The sequence below is a fragment of the Ambystoma mexicanum genome, chromosome 13, assembly GCF_040938575.1.
Source record: "Ambystoma mexicanum isolate Mex_15411 chromosome 13, UKY_AmexF1_1, whole genome shotgun sequence".
Lineage (NCBI taxonomy): Eukaryota > Metazoa > Chordata > Amphibia > Caudata > Ambystomatidae > Ambystoma > Ambystoma mexicanum.
In genome coordinates, this window is record NC_090938.1 from 613,105,074 (window position 1) to 613,120,429 (window position 15,356).

General features: G+C 47.1%; 1 protein-coding gene and 1 long non-coding RNA gene across 2 annotated transcripts in view; one reads left to right on the top strand and one right to left on the bottom strand.

Moving 5' to 3' along the window:
• Positions 1-15,356, top strand: part of LOC138521553 (zinc finger protein 385C-like) — a 1,557,348-nt gene that overhangs the window by 792,386 nt on the left and 749,606 nt on the right. The window lies entirely within an intron of this gene.
• LOC138521554 (uncharacterized) overlaps positions 1-15,356 on the bottom strand; it is a 516,183-nt gene that overhangs the window by 440,593 nt on the left and 60,234 nt on the right. The window contains exon 2 of the long non-coding RNA XR_011283073.1: positions 3,060-3,215. This is a non-coding gene — a long non-coding RNA (uncharacterized lncRNA). The remainder of the gene's footprint in view (positions 1-3,059; positions 3,216-15,356) is intronic.

Here is a 15,356-nt window from a genome sequence, read left to right on the forward strand (position 1 = left end):
TGGAACATATGTGTTGCATTTCAGATAATTTGCATACCCACAATGCCTTGCTGTTGAGGCTCAGAACTAGAGGTGAACTTCCAGCGATGGCTACTAGGTTGCATTGCGGCATGTTTGACTTGGCTCAAATGGACTTTCCTACTTTCACATTTACGGTGAAAGGTTTCCTTCCAAGCCTTTTTAAACCCACCATAAATGTATTGGTGTTACATATGTATAAACATTTTTTATATATTCTTGATTGTATCTGTTTCAGTACAATACACCTAATAGCATGAGCTGTTTGAACAAAAGTGCCACCCAGCAGCTATGTAAATCCTCATGGGAAGAATTGCACTAGCTCGCAAAAACATTAATTTGTAAAGAAAAATGTTCTAAAAAATAATACAGATATTCATTTGCTGCGACGTATCATTATATTATATGGTACAGCTCGAACTTTTCACACAAAAGTAAAATACATACTCAATAGAAACAATATTGTGGTGTTGACAAGCTATAACATTGTCAGGCGTGCCCTACCATTCTAATGTGGCGTGTGTGGAAAAAACTGTTTTGTTAAGAGGCAATAGGCTAACAAAAGGCACTGTATACGTTCCACAGCAGATGATTGTTGAGGATTAAGCGTCTTCCTATTGTCATTTTCAACCCCTAACAGTAGCAGACATTCACAAATAAAATACACGTTTAAATGACAACAATTTAAAAATGTAACGCAGCAGAAACGTAGAAAAAGCATGTCAACGTATCATCAGTATGGAAACAAAAGAGATCATCAAAGCAAAGTTCAACGGCTCTCTCTCCAGCTTACTTAGTAGTACTATTTTCCACAAAAATGGACGACACTATTACAGAGCTTTTTACTGTGATGGACTCTTTCTGCATCACAGACCAGTTGATTGATACCAGGCAGGCCCCTGTTAATACTAGTGCACAGGGTCTAGCAGAATGCCAAAGCTTACTCAAGCTAGACCTTAGATGTTGGTTGTTACATTTCCAAGCGTGGGAGTGCCATCAGTAGGGAGCAACAGAACACTCCAGTATTAGTTTACACGTTCCTCAAAATGCTTTATGTCCAGTGTCAGAATAAGGAGTAAAACAAAATCTACCACAACCTAAAGTGGCCTTCATAGCAATGGAAAGTTGGGGGTCCGAATGAATGGATAAAGCAAAGGATCACACAGCACAAGTGGCCTCCTCAGTATTGGATGTTCCCCACAATTGTCTAGTCACCAAATACGTATATGGAACCCTAACACCCCCTCTTTCAGAGGGTTTAAGAGTTTCAGCACTGGGACTAAGGTAACTCCCCAACTTGGCCAAAGTCCTGTTTGGTTTCTTAGGTATGGGGTTGAGAATGATCGAAAAAAAAGGAGGTGTCCTAATCTGAGTCTAATCTTAAAGCACTAGATATCTGCAGTCTATTCCTACTAAACCAAATCAAGTTTCCCAGTCATCTGCCCAAGACATATATTCAGCCAATCTTGCAGGGAGTGGAGTGCCCTTGTATACTTCTTTCAATATGTCCAATGCCCTGCCATGGCTGGGGCACAGTCCAGCTAGTGGCTATGGTTCCCACTTAGTTTAGTGCAGGTGATGGCTGGTTGATGGGGGATTTTTCTCAAAGGATGAGGTGACTGCCCCCTGTGTTTTATCTTACCAGATGAGGCAATGGGCTCTTTCTAGCTGTCTTTATCCTGAAGGATAAGGTGATGGCCTCATGTGGATACATGAGCTAAACCACAAACCCTATTGCCAATAGATCAGCAGGTCTGCATATTCCCCTCCACACTTTGGTACTTCTCTCTAACTAGGTCAACTCTCTTTAGCAAGCCTTCTTTAGTTTACTGGTGGACTTGCTCCTTGCTGTTTCACATGCCTCTGGACTATAGCTCTCGGGTAGCTGCCTTTCTCTCACTCTGCTTCTTTGAACAATTTCCCAGTATTTATAAGGGTTTAAGGCCACTAGTCCTTGAGTTCTGGACCACTGGCTTCTCCAACTGACCTACACTCAATTTCTAGCATCCCTCCAACTATGGCTCTGATAGTTCTGCAGTTCCCTTCTCTTCTACCGGCTCTTATGTTACTACTGCACCTTCCCTCCTTGGCTGTAGTTCTACTTTCTCTGTCTCCAGGATCATCATCCTATCTCCCACTCCCTCGGCTTATGCTGTGGTTCATTAGAAGAATTAGTCAGTCTGGGTCCCAATTGCTGGATCTGTTTCAATGCCAGTGTTGTCGTATATGATTGGCCCTACTGGGGGTCCCATCATTTAGAATATCTAGAGGCTGCACCTGGCCGACAACACAGAGGAGGGCTGCGCCTGGACCCCTGAGTTCCCAAATGCTTTGTAATGCCTGTCAAGCACGTGACGTCATCACAGGGAGCACGCAGGGTTTAGTGGCTAATCTGCTGACCCACCAACATGAAGGTCTGGTTTTGAATTCTAATGTCTCCTTGTAATCATCAACACTGTATGCTCAATGTGCTATCTAGTCACACAGTGACACTCTATAAGCCACAATTGGTTTTGAAGAGTGTAAGCTAAATGTTCGACAGGCAAAGGAAGGGTGTAATCTTCCAATTACATGTAATGTCCCAATTGCATGGGTCCATCACATCCTGCTTTCTGTAATCCTGTCTCACTGAACCCAATGCCCCAGTGGCAGAGCCAGGGGAGAGCACGGGGCGGCCACCCCCTCTAGCTCCCCCTTGGTGCCCAGTGCGCCCTCAGCCTCCCACTGTCACCTTATTATACCCCAATGCCGCCAGCACCCGAAGCTGCCTCCACCACTGGTTCTAGGTACAAAATCTCTTGTTTTAGATGCTTCTTCTTCAGCACATTTTCTTTGTAATACACTCCACTGCTTCCTTTTGCTAGGTTAGTGTGATAGCTGAAAACATTGAAAAGCGAAGCTCCATTTTCAGGTGCATTCTCTGTAACAGTTTACTTCATAAGAATTCCCCCATACACATATGAAATGTCAAGCTCTTTATGCAAGATTCAAGCCACCATATAATGTCATGTATTAAGCATGTATACTGCACTCCTTACCACCTTAGAGGTCTCTGTGCTGTGGCTAGCCCGAATGGATGTTCCATGTTATGCCCCGGCTTAGGTTTTACATTTAGAGGATAAGCTCCCAAGCACAACCCTCATATGTTAGACAGTTTACTTCATATCCATGTCCAGAATAAGATGAGCACGTTGAAGCTGCAATACAAAAAAACAAGACTGGAAATGCTGCTCTTGTGCACACTGATTGTTGTCAGGTTCCAAACCTCACAGTGGCTAATTACAACATGTGCAGAATATTCATATTAGGTGATTTGTAGCGTGCACACCCATAGTTGTGTGTCTCAATTGATTGTCCATTGATTGGACAGTACTTTACTTCTTGAGTGCCTAAAGTTGCCATTATTTTTTTTTTATTATTTGTTTTTGGTTAGCAAAAGCATACCTTTACAAAAAAAGAAGTTGTTTCACATATACAAGTAACATTTCCAATCGAAACATACAAAAATAAGAACAGCAGTTCATAACAAACATTTAAATAATAAATACGTTTAGTAAAATGAACAAATCAAAATTAAAATGAACACCCACAATGACACAAGGTACTATGCAGATGCCCAGGCCATAACACTCCTCATTAATTACCCGGCTTCCCGTATGTGAACCATCTAAGATAACAAGATTGTTGACCTTATCTCTCATATATACACAAAGCTGTCCGCACTTGGCATTTCCAAAATCCAATGGTAACAATAGTTGCTTACAAGTGATAGTCCATCACACAGATGTGTTACCCTTCCCAATTGATACAACACCACAAACTCTAGAGAAAAAGTCTACTATTGCGATTTTAAGAGAAATTGAAGAACCATGTATCATCCGCCACCACAAACTGTCAGCGTCCACCCACCCCTGATTACGCACTAAATTCTCAAATGAATTGATGCATGCCGGTAATAGGGCCTTACAATGTAGAAGTAAGTGTCTTAATGTTTCTTTCTTCACTGCATTTTTACAGAAGCGACACGGATAACATATTCTCAGACAACCTTTGCCAGACTAATTTCCCTTATTTCACCCGTTGCACACACATTGAATCGGTATCTCATATAACAGTGTCTCGAATTTTTGTTTGGAAATCTTTTTAGATAGGTTTCCAGCTCACCTAGACCTTTTCAAATTTGCCATTATGTAATTTACATGGTCTTCTGGCATTTCTGACAAAGGTATGGAGGGAAAGACTGTGCCCGAGTTAGTGAGCATGAGTGGAGGTGTGTTGGTCACCACGCCTGGCTTAAGTGGGTCGTGAGGTGCTCATTCTTAAAAGGTTGTGAAGTCCAACTGAGTCATTGAGGCACATATTGCAGAAAGCCCTACTTACCCATTTTGGTCTCATTGCCTACACAAACCTTTACCATCTATCTCATTTTCAATATTTTTGTAAGCATTTTCCTTACCACAGTATTCCTCCATTTTGACAATTGGTTTCAAGCCCTTAAAGAGTAAATAACATCAGAGAAAGCGAGACGGTGCATTTCACGTTTGCAATGTAGTTTCCCCGGACTCATGCGCCACCACCCCCATCGCCCCTTTTGATTCCAGCTGGACCCTAGTATCTCCAGATAAACGCCACACCCCGGAATTCCACTGCCCAGGCAACAAAGCTGGGGAGACAAAACCAGGAACGGTAAGGAGAAGGCTCTTGCGGAGTATAAGAGGACACGCAGTGCTGGAAATGGAAAACATTTATTGGGGGAACCGTCTCTTCTTTGGAGGGGTGGAGCTTTGGGGATGAGGGGTGGGTCCAAGGGGCGGGCCCCGTCAGGTTGCACAACACAATGGGCCTCATTAGGACTTTGGAGGTAGCCATGCCCCTATTAAGGGCATGGCTGCCTCCAAAATCGTGTCCGGGTCCGGGTTCCCTGAATGGGGAAATACCGGGCCATTCCGAGTATGGAGGGCCCGGTATTTCTTCCTTCAGGGAACCCGGGCCCGGTCCTTCCCCATTCCCACTGGAGCCCTCATAGAGGAGGGAGCTAACAACGGGCCCATTACGAACGGGCCCGTTGTTAGCTCACTGATCCCCTCGCGGGACCCGCTATGGACGTCTGGAAAAACCAGACATCCAGAGCGGGTCCCGGGAGGGGACCTCGTAATAGTGCGGAGTGGGTTTAACGGCGCCGGCACCATTACCGGCGCCGTTAAACCCTTTCCGCACAAGTTATCATGAGGTCCAATATCTCTATGTAGAACCCAATCCTGGTGATTTTCATAAAAGCAAAGAGCATTATGAGAACATCATAATGTCCACAATTTTAAATGTTAAACATGTCTTAAAGTAATTCATTAAGAAAACATTTTAAGCAAATAATGGACTCATCTGTTTTGATTGGTCATAATTATCACCCTAATAAAGAGATGTCTGTAAAATGCAGGACATATGTACCAGAATGAACAGCTACAAACTATATGTGAGGCTTCGGCAGTTTCTGTATGCAGGCTCTAGTACTTTGAAGAATGGGTTCTGCAGTGGGAGCAGCATGCACTACAATGAGTAGACTGCTTTTAGAAGACTCTGCATGCGTGCAGAGTCGTGCGCCGAAACCAGGGACGTCATTTAACGGTTGCCAGAGGTCGCAAGAGCGACCGCTGCTGATTGGCCAGCGACCTCTGGCAACCGTTAAATGACGTCCCTGGTTTCGGCGCACGACTCTGCACGCATTTTCCGGCAGAAGAAGTCGCATGCTCCTCATGTGTCCAGAAGGCAAGAAGGCCAGCTAAAAACGTGAGTAGTTTACTGTTTGGGGGTGGGTGGCACTGGTAGTGTGGCTGACTGTGTATCTGACTGGCTCGCTCGGGGCGGGTCTGTGTGCTGGCCTAGTTGCTGCGTCACGTCACTGCATGTGTATTGTTGTGCATTGTGCCCTCGGCCTCGCCTGCGGCCGCCGCAACTTCAGGCCCAGTTTGAGGTCGGGGGCGGGTGTGTTCATGTGTTTCGAATGCTCTGTGCTGCCGCGGCGCAGGGCCTGGTTGGCCTGGGCCACCGCTGGCAGTTCAAAGCCGTGCGCGCGCAGGGCCCGGTGGCGGGTGCTGGCTGGCCTGCGGCCGTGCCAAGGCCCGGCAGGTGCAGCAGCAGCGAGTTTTGGGATCAGTCATGTAGTGGCTTGCACACCTCCCCTTCCATTCTTGGCACAGCCCCCCCCGTACATTAAGAAACAGGCTGCACAATGTTAATTCTTAATGAGCGTTGCAGTTCGGCGTGTTATGTGCCGGCAGAGGTGTTGGGCTGAGGACAGTCTGCACGACTCCTTCTGCTCTCTAGAGCCAGGCGATTGCTTTATCACCTCCGCACCCCGTATTTTTAGAATTACTAGGCCCAAAGAGTGCTCTTCTATTTGTGAGGGTTAATAAGCCAACAGGATGCCTGCCCGTTAGTCCAAAAGTCTGCCATTCCTAAGAAAAAAAAACCCTGTGATGGATTTCAAACCCAATATTAGGGCTGTGCGCTCCAGAATGGGACCACAAGCAATGGGGGTAAATAATACCCCTTTGCCCCCCAAACTTCTGTGCTTGGAGAGCAGCGCCACCGCCACCGTTCAAGACAGAGCCTCCAACTTTCTCCAAGCGAAGTGTGAGAGATTTGCCATGATCAAAGTTCGTTCTGCTTTAGATGTAGCACCAAGAAGCGCCACAGAAAGACTTCTTGGTGCTGTAAGATGACAGGAAGCACCACGTTAACCCCTAGCTGTTATGAAAAGATGTACTTTGAATACTACTTATGCGGGAGGTCTAAATAGTGTGCATGTTCATGAAACGAGGCCAAAGGGTGAGGGTGAAGTCCAGCTGCTGTGTTGCCTGAACCTTTGCCTAGGAGGCCAGGAGGGCACTGCAGTGGCGTTGACCGTGAGGGGGGACGCAGGGTGCATGAATACATGGCTAGCTTCGCGCCCCCCTCCCCGCTGGGTCATTCAAATCTGGCCACGAAGCCGCTGCCATGTTCTAGAAATGGTAACCAGCCTTTTGGCAGCGCTGCTTTGACAGAAGGGGCACACTGTGAGATGGGGCGGGGTACTCCTCACTGCACGCCTACGTTGATCATAATCCCTGGGGTCTGCCACTGCAATCAGTTAGGAAATCCCAGCATGCAATATTTAATAAACAAAGGGCTTCATCGCACCCACCCCCATCACCCCATATTCAAGTCACCAATTTAGCCTATACTACTGTCTACCTTCTATTTCTCTGGCGCAGGTGTTGCCCAGTAAAGGATGTCTCTCCATTGTTTTTGGAAAGAAACAGTTGTTTCATGTTCTTCCTGTCTTTTCCCTTCTGTAAGAATTTGTGAGGGTGTTTTTCATGTCCATGGCAGTTTAGGCTACATTTACAAAGTCTTGTGGATGTTGGTAGTTTCACCGACACAACGAGGGGGGCTGCACCTGAAGGGACACCCCCAAACCCCAATCTGGCCCCCGGAGCACCTGCACACGTGTTCAGGGAATATTCACTGCTCGCTCGGAGCAAACCTACAGCATGTGTTCAGCAACCCCTTCAAAGCAAACAGATATATGTGCAGCAATGTACGTTCATGCTTTCTCTGCAAGAGTGGAGGGATTGAGGCTGTGAGGGACGGGTTAAGAGGTAGGTTCAGCCCTCACCACCATGGCGCAAAAAAACCTACAGTTTTTCAATCTGAGATGCTACAAATAGCCCCTGAACTAAGGAGAACTTGCCAGCATTGAACTGCAGACCACACCCACGGGTAGCCTATCCCACTGCACGTGGAGACCCCCACTGTAGTGGCATTTGCTATAAACCTCATATGAGGCGCTTCTAACCAGAAGCTACACCCGCTGCTGTCCATTCCAGAGAAATTGACCCACCTACAGGCGCCCGTCGCTCCCCTGCGTGCTTTGCTGTCTGTCCCTCACTCTCTATTACCTGCTCCATCCAGCTCTCTGTCGCGCTCACTCTTTCCTTACATCATTAATCCCTGTTCATCCCCAGCCCCCTGTGACTTTCTCTTTCTGTTCCCGGCTATCCTTGCACCAATATTGCTCTCTCTTTCCCTCTTCTCTGTGTCCTCAGCTTTAACATGCCCCCCCTCCTTACTTCTGTACCGCTTCCTTCTGTCTCTACTGATAATTATTACTGCTATACTTGGCTCTGTGTCTGCCCATTCCCTTCATCTCTCCCTCGACTACTCTACGTTTCTGCCTTTCCAGCTTCCTTCCTCGTGCCTGAACATTTCTCCCTTTCACTTCTTCACTGTATATTTTTCTCCATCTCGCACTCTTGCTTATATTTCTCTACATCCATCCCCCGTTTTTATTTTTCCAGCTCTGTTTGCGCTATCGTGTTCTTTACCCCACTCTTCCTATTTCAGCCTGTTCTTGCTCTTCATGCTTGGCCATCCCTTGTCTTCTTTTAGATTCTTTTTCTTTGACTTCCTCTTCCCTTGCTCTGCTGTTTCTGTTTGCATCTGATTTATCGATATCACCAAAGATACAGGCACTGCCTTAGTGTCCCCATGACTCTCTCCCATCTCTCTTTCAGTGTCCCCGTCTTCTCTGCTGCTCTCGCTTCCGCTCCAGTTCACACTGTCCCTCTCTTTTTCTCATCCATGTACTCTCCCCCCTCTAAGTCTAGCACAACTGTTTACGCTATCTCTTTTTTCTACTCAGCCCCCTCTTCTCGGTTAGTAGAACATTTGAATGCCCCGTGTGCTTCTTATCCGTCTTTTTTTCTTCATCTCTTACACTTTCTTCACTTTACTTTTTCATGTCCTTCCTTCCCTATTCCCTATCACATGTAATCCTTTTTGCACTTCTTCTCCACTCCATTCTATGGCTGACCTTGCGGCCGGCGCCGTGTGGAATTTTGGGGTAAGAGTGAAAACGCCATTTTTAGAAAAGTGATCGAATGATTGGAGAATAGCTCCGTCCCTTCTTTATGAAAGAAACAATTGGGCATTTAATATTGTCTATTTCCACTGCAAAGCGATATGCTGGAACAATAATGATTCAGGGAAGAATTGGTAGAGAGCAATTAGAAACACCGGAGCAAAAGGAAGCAGCAAACAGCCAATTGGTCACTATGCTGATGAGTTTGCTAATACATTTTCAGTCTTCATAGTTTCATCCCATGTTTCTTCTCGCCATACACCCTCCAGGATGGCTTTTTTGCTCCCATGAGTGACCCATATTGCCAGGAGCTTTAACCATGGTTACTGTTTTGTGGTTTTTCCAACATACCATAGAAAAGCCTTTGCCCCCTTTGCACAGTGTAGATGCCACATCCCCAGGCCCCACCTTACCCGTTGCCGACTTGCTGTATCTTGTTTATTAGTACGACCACTTTAGCATCCCAACGCTGCTTTTCGGTGTCATCAGTGGTTATCATTCATTATTATCAAGAACATTAAATCAAAAAAGTGCCTAAGTCGCGTTCCGTTGTATTGATGGTGATTTCTCCTATGTCCCCCCAGAATGTGATTTTGCTCTGTAGTCCTGTTGATATAACAGGGCGGATACACATAAAAAAGGGATTTGGGTTCATACACTTCGTGTGGCAACATGGACCTTGACACTGCTACATATGATCATCCATGCTTGTATGAAATGTTACAATACACGGATATCGTAACCATATTTTTCTTAGTGTGCTGAGGGACAATGCTTTATGAGGCCACTTCCTGTGATGTCAAGTGGGGGGGGTGTGGTCAAATGACATCACTCCCAGTGATGTCGAGTGGGGACGTGGTCAAATGACATCACTTCTTGTGATGTCACTCTTGGGGGCGTGCCACTGTGATGTCACTTCCGCTACCCCTGGCATTTTGGTGAAATGACGTCCCTGGCCAAAACCCGCTCCGTTTTTTTCCAGCCCATTTCCTGCACTGAACGAATTAGATGTCAGCATACAGCAGGGAGGACCAGCAACCAGGTGTCTGCATTAGAGGAAGGACTTTCCTGGTAGAGGGCTAAAAGACACAGCCCTCAGCACCTATCTGTCTCTCGCAGCCCCTCCAGTCTTGCTGAATAGCAAAGAAAAGCCCTCGAGGGCCCCAGAAAAACTTCTGAACTAATAATGAGTCATCAAAAGAGGAATCCAGGAGCTCAAGAAGAAATACAGAGAATTTAAGGTGGCCCAACAGCGGGAGAGCGGGAAGATTTCTCAATGAGAATGCATGTGCAGGAAGAAAAGACGGGTTTGACAGGCACAGCAGCATGAAGGAGACACACAGACACTGTAGTCAGCAACATATGGTAGGGAAAAACATGCAGTGTATGAAACCACAGAGGTGGTGTAAAAGCAAAAGCAGGAGGGTGTGCAGAACGGAAAGTGGGAGTGCGGAAGCGTGAGAGAGTGAAAGCAGAGAGAGAAAATAGTTCAACTCCAACCCAATTACCGGGCGGAGTGGGCCAGCTGGACGACCAAACCGAAGTCCAGAACGCAAACACCAAATGGATCTTCGAGGTACTGGAATTGGACCACAGAAGAGATCCACCAAATGATGTTACCAAGCAATTCTCTGACTATTGTCCCATTTACTTATGGTGACGTCAATTGCGTAGTAAGGTTAGTCTTTTGATTGTTCATTCTACAAGTCTAATCTGGGAGCCATCTAGGACTGTTGACCTGTTCCCAAGAATACCTTATATAGAACTAACAGAGCCCCTTTTCTCTTAGTCTGCGTATTACCTTTCCATCCAGTTTCCATCTGGGACAGACTTCCAGCCTCTCTGTCTTCCCTCTTCCTCATGTCACTTGACTCTGCCAGTGTAGTCTGTGCATCCATTATACTAGCATAGCAATCAAATAAAGAGGCAAAGTGATATTCTTTAACTTTATAGAAACATCTTTCCTTACCTACTTTTCACACCCTACAAATAGTAGTAGTAGAAGTAGAAGATTTAGTAATGCTACTATTCGTAGTTGTGATTGAAATGCTACAAACAGTAGTACCATTAGCAGCAGCAGACATGGCACTACAATCAATAGCAATAATTTCGAGTGGATTGTGTCCTCCAACGTATTCCTCATCTTAGATGTATTCCATCCAGCTTTGCTGCTCTTCGGAAATTTTTTCGGCAGAGGGCGCCGTGCGTCGATGTCGTTGAGTGGATGGTCCCTCAAAGGCCTCCGTTGAGGGTGACGTCATCGGGTGTATAAGTAGCACGCGCGGTGCCCGTTGTCCTCAGTTCTGTTTTTACGCAGTATACGTTGCTTCAGAAATTCAGCGCGCCTCGAGTTCTGTGAAGAAATAGTAAATAAAGAAATATATGTCCTCCTCATCGATGCCGACCACGACCCCGAGATCGGGTTTCAAAAAGTGCAAGTCGTGCAGTTCAAAAATGTCAATCACAGACCTGCACCGAGAGTGTTTGTGGTGCCTCGGAGAAGGACACGATATGGAGGCCTGTACGAAGTGTCAGGAGATGACAGGGAAGGCCTTGCGAGAAAGGAGGGGAAAACTACAGGTAGGTCGCAAACCCGACCGTAAAGCCTCTAGCGTCGAGTTGAGGTCCTGTGAGGAGAAATCTCCTCGACGCGAAAGGCATCGGTCCAGGTCCCAAAGCGATTCCCATCGCTCGTCGTCTTTGACGAAAAAAATCGAAGAAACAGTAAATAAAATCGAAGAAACAACGCAACAGGTCCCCCTCCACCTCGTCCTCAGACGAGACCCCAAAAAGGATGAAATGCCCCACGAAACATTCATCCTCCAAAGAGTGGGACGCATTCAGGGTCAAACTGATGGAGGTGTTTGAGAAAGCGAAGCCTCGGTCCGCGCCTTCTTCAGAAGCCGGCCAGGAGCGTCATCGCTCCGACACTCGCACGCCCTCGAACCCGGGTGATCGAAAAAGGAAGGATAGAGAACCTTCCAGGACGCCGAGCGAAAAGGAACGCTCGAGTGGAGTCGACCGCTTGAGGTCACCGAAGCCATCCGAGACCCAACGCACCTCGAAGGGCAAATCTTCGAAGAGCGTGTCGACGACCACTATATCGTCGACGCCTTTGTCGACGTCGACCCCGAAGCCCTCAGCGCCAAAGGCTCCAGTCCAGCCAGAAAAAGGGAAAGGCAGGGTTACAAGACCTGTAATACCCTCAGAGCCCTGTAATACACCTCTTCCTCCTCCTCTCCCAGAGGAGGTTTTCAAGCCTCTCCCTAGGAAGGAGTTTTTCAAGTCCCTGACCTCAATTTTTGAGGAACAGGAAAGATCTGATGAGGAGAATGTACCTTTTGGGCTAGAATATGGCACCCCAAATGTCCCAGAATGCCTGATTTCAGAAGAAAGCAGAATGAGGGACTTGGTGGAATCATTTCACAATGCAAGTGGCATTGACACATCTCCTGAAAATGACTTTGGCAGACCAGAACCAGGAGAGCATGCCAGTCCATCATACCGTCAGTTAATGACGAAGGTAGTAGATTACTTAGGATGGGCTAGACCATCAGCCCAGTTCATCCAGGATGGTTTGACAGATATATTGGACCATGGTCTCACCAAAGACCCAGTACTACACTTTCATGTAGCCCTGCAAAATAGGGTGGCCAAAAATTGGGAAACTCTGGATTCTATTCCTCCGGTAAATAAATCCCTCACCTCAAAATACTGCCCTGCCAGTAGCGACCCCGGCTATCTGTCCAAACATCCCACTCCCAAGAGTCTGGTCATACAGGCAGCCACAGCTTCTAACAAACTTGCATGCCCTTCTATCCCTCCAGACAGGGACGATAAGCGTGTGGATGGCTGGGCACGGAAGGTATTTTCAGCTGGGAGTATGGCTTTAAAATCTGCCAACTCCACATGTGCCTTGGCAAAGTTTTCGTACACTCTGTGGGAGTGCATCGCAATGGCGGCGGAGCACATACCAGAAGGGGACGAAAGGGAAGGGTTCCTAGCCATCGTTAGAGATGGAAAGAAAGCCATGCAGGAATACCTTCAATCTGGATTGGACACTGCGGATAGTGTAAGCAGGTCCATGGGCACTAGCACGGTAATGCGCAGATTTGCATGGTTACGGAAGTCAGGTTTCGCACTGGACGTACAGAACCGCCTTCTGAACATGCCCTTTGACGGGTCTCACCTTTTTGGCAGCAAGGCTGACAAGAGCCTTGAGAGGTTGCAGACCTCAAAAGCACCTGCCATATCTTTAGGGGCCGCTATTAGGCAACCTCAGCCTTTTCATGTGCCAGGACAATCATGGAGGAGACAATCCTATCGTTACTACTCCTCATATGGAAAGGCGAGAGGAATGGCCAGTCAAAGGGGCCAGAGCAACTCGTGGTGGACAAGCAAAGCGTGCAAAGCCAGCTCCAACTGCAGCCTCTTTGCCATCAGCGGCTGCAACAACCGCCACAAAACCACTTTAAGGACTTGCATCACAAAACACCTGTAGGAGGCAGACTGTCACAGCATCTGCAAGAATGGTGAGCCATTACTTCAGATGTTTGGGCTCTAGAAATAATAGCCCAAGGTTACTGCCTTCCTTTTCTAATGCAACCTCAAAGCAATGCACCAGGGAGACACCCTTTGATGTTTTCAGACCCGCTCCTACAGCAGGAAGTTCTAACCCTGCTGGAGAAAGGTGCTATAGAACCTGTACGTGCAGCGGAGAAGAACAAGGGATGGTACTCCCTGTATTTTTTGATCCCCAAAAAGGACGGAGGACTGAGACCCATCTTGGACTTAAGAAACTTGAACAAGTTCCTCAGGAAAGTTAAAGATGGTTACCCTTTCTCAGATCCTTCAAGCCCTTCAACTTCAGGACTTGTTGGGGTCATTGGACCTCCAGGATGCTTATTTTCATGTGCTGATTCATCTCAAGCGCAGAAAATACCTGAGGTTCGTAGTTGGTGACTCACACTATCAGTTTCGAGTCCTGCCATTCGGATTGACCTCCGCCCAAGGATCTTCACCAAGTTAATGGTAGTGGTGGCAGCGCACCTCAGGAGAGGGGGGATTCATGTCAACCCCTACCTGGTCGATTGGTTGATCAGGGCACGTTCTCCCGAACAAGCACTGGATCATCTGAAAGTCACCTGCCACTTCCTCCACAGACTGGGCTTCTCCCTAAATTTCAAGAAGTCTCAAATGACACCTTCCCAACAGCTCCAGTACATAGGAGCTGTATTAGACACATCCTTGGGAAAGAGCTTGCCTCCCAAGTCGAGGGCCCAAGACATTCTTCAGATGGTTTCCAAATTCCAAAATGCCCAAAATCTCCAGGCCTACGACTTCTTAAGGTTCCTCGGCCTCATGGCATCCTGCATCTTCCTGGTGCCAGAGACACATTTGAGGATGAGATCCCTTCAATGGGCTCTAAAGACTAAGTGGTCCTAGTTCTCAGGTCAAATGACGGATCTTCTCCAGATTCCGAACAAGGTTCGACAAGATCTTCTATGGTGAACTTGTACAGAGAACATCCTAAAAGGAGAACTTTTTTGGCAACCATGGCCAGAAATCATAGTAGCGACGGACGCCTCACTCATGGGGTGGGGAGCTCATGCCAACGATCTGACAATCAGCGGTCGTTGGTCTCCATCGGAGTCGAAACTACACATCAACCTTTTAGAGCTGAGAGCAATCAGACTAGCACTGAAAGCTTTCCTGCCATCTGTCAGGGGAAAAAATGTCCTGATAATGACAGACAACACAGTGGCCATGCATTATCTAAACAAAAGTGGAGGTGTAGGGTCACTACCTCTGTGCAGAGAGGCAATGCAGCTCTGGTATTGGGCAATTCAGGAAGGAATCTCTTTAACGGCAGTCCATCTAGTCGGGGAAGAGAATATGACGGCAGATGCTCTGAGCAGTCAGAGCACAGTGTCCCACGAATGAGAACTGGCTCAGGAAGTCATTCAAGAGATCTTCACCCTTTGGGGAACCCCTCAAGTAGACCTATTTGCGACCGGAATCAACCGTAAATGCGAAAGGTATTGCTCATGGGAATTTTCCCCGAGAGGAGCCCTGGGAGATGTGTTCGTGGTGGAGTGGAATTTCCCACTATTGTACGTGTTCCCTCTGATTCGCTTCATTCCTCAGGTCAACAGGAGACTGAGACGGTTCGGGAACCTCATGATACTAATTGCCCCGGATTAGGCCAGGAGAACATGGTACTCGGACCTTCTAGACATGTCCATCTGTCCCCCAGTAAGTCTTCCTCAGAGAGAGGACCTTCTCTCACAAATGGAGGGTCAGGTTCTCCATCCAGAGTTCAAAACTCTCAACCTTCAAGCTTGGTATCTGAAAGGCTGAGATACAAGGATTGGGACATTCCAGATGACGTCATGGAGGTGTTGCTTTCGGCAAGAAGGCCAGCAACAAAATCTCTATA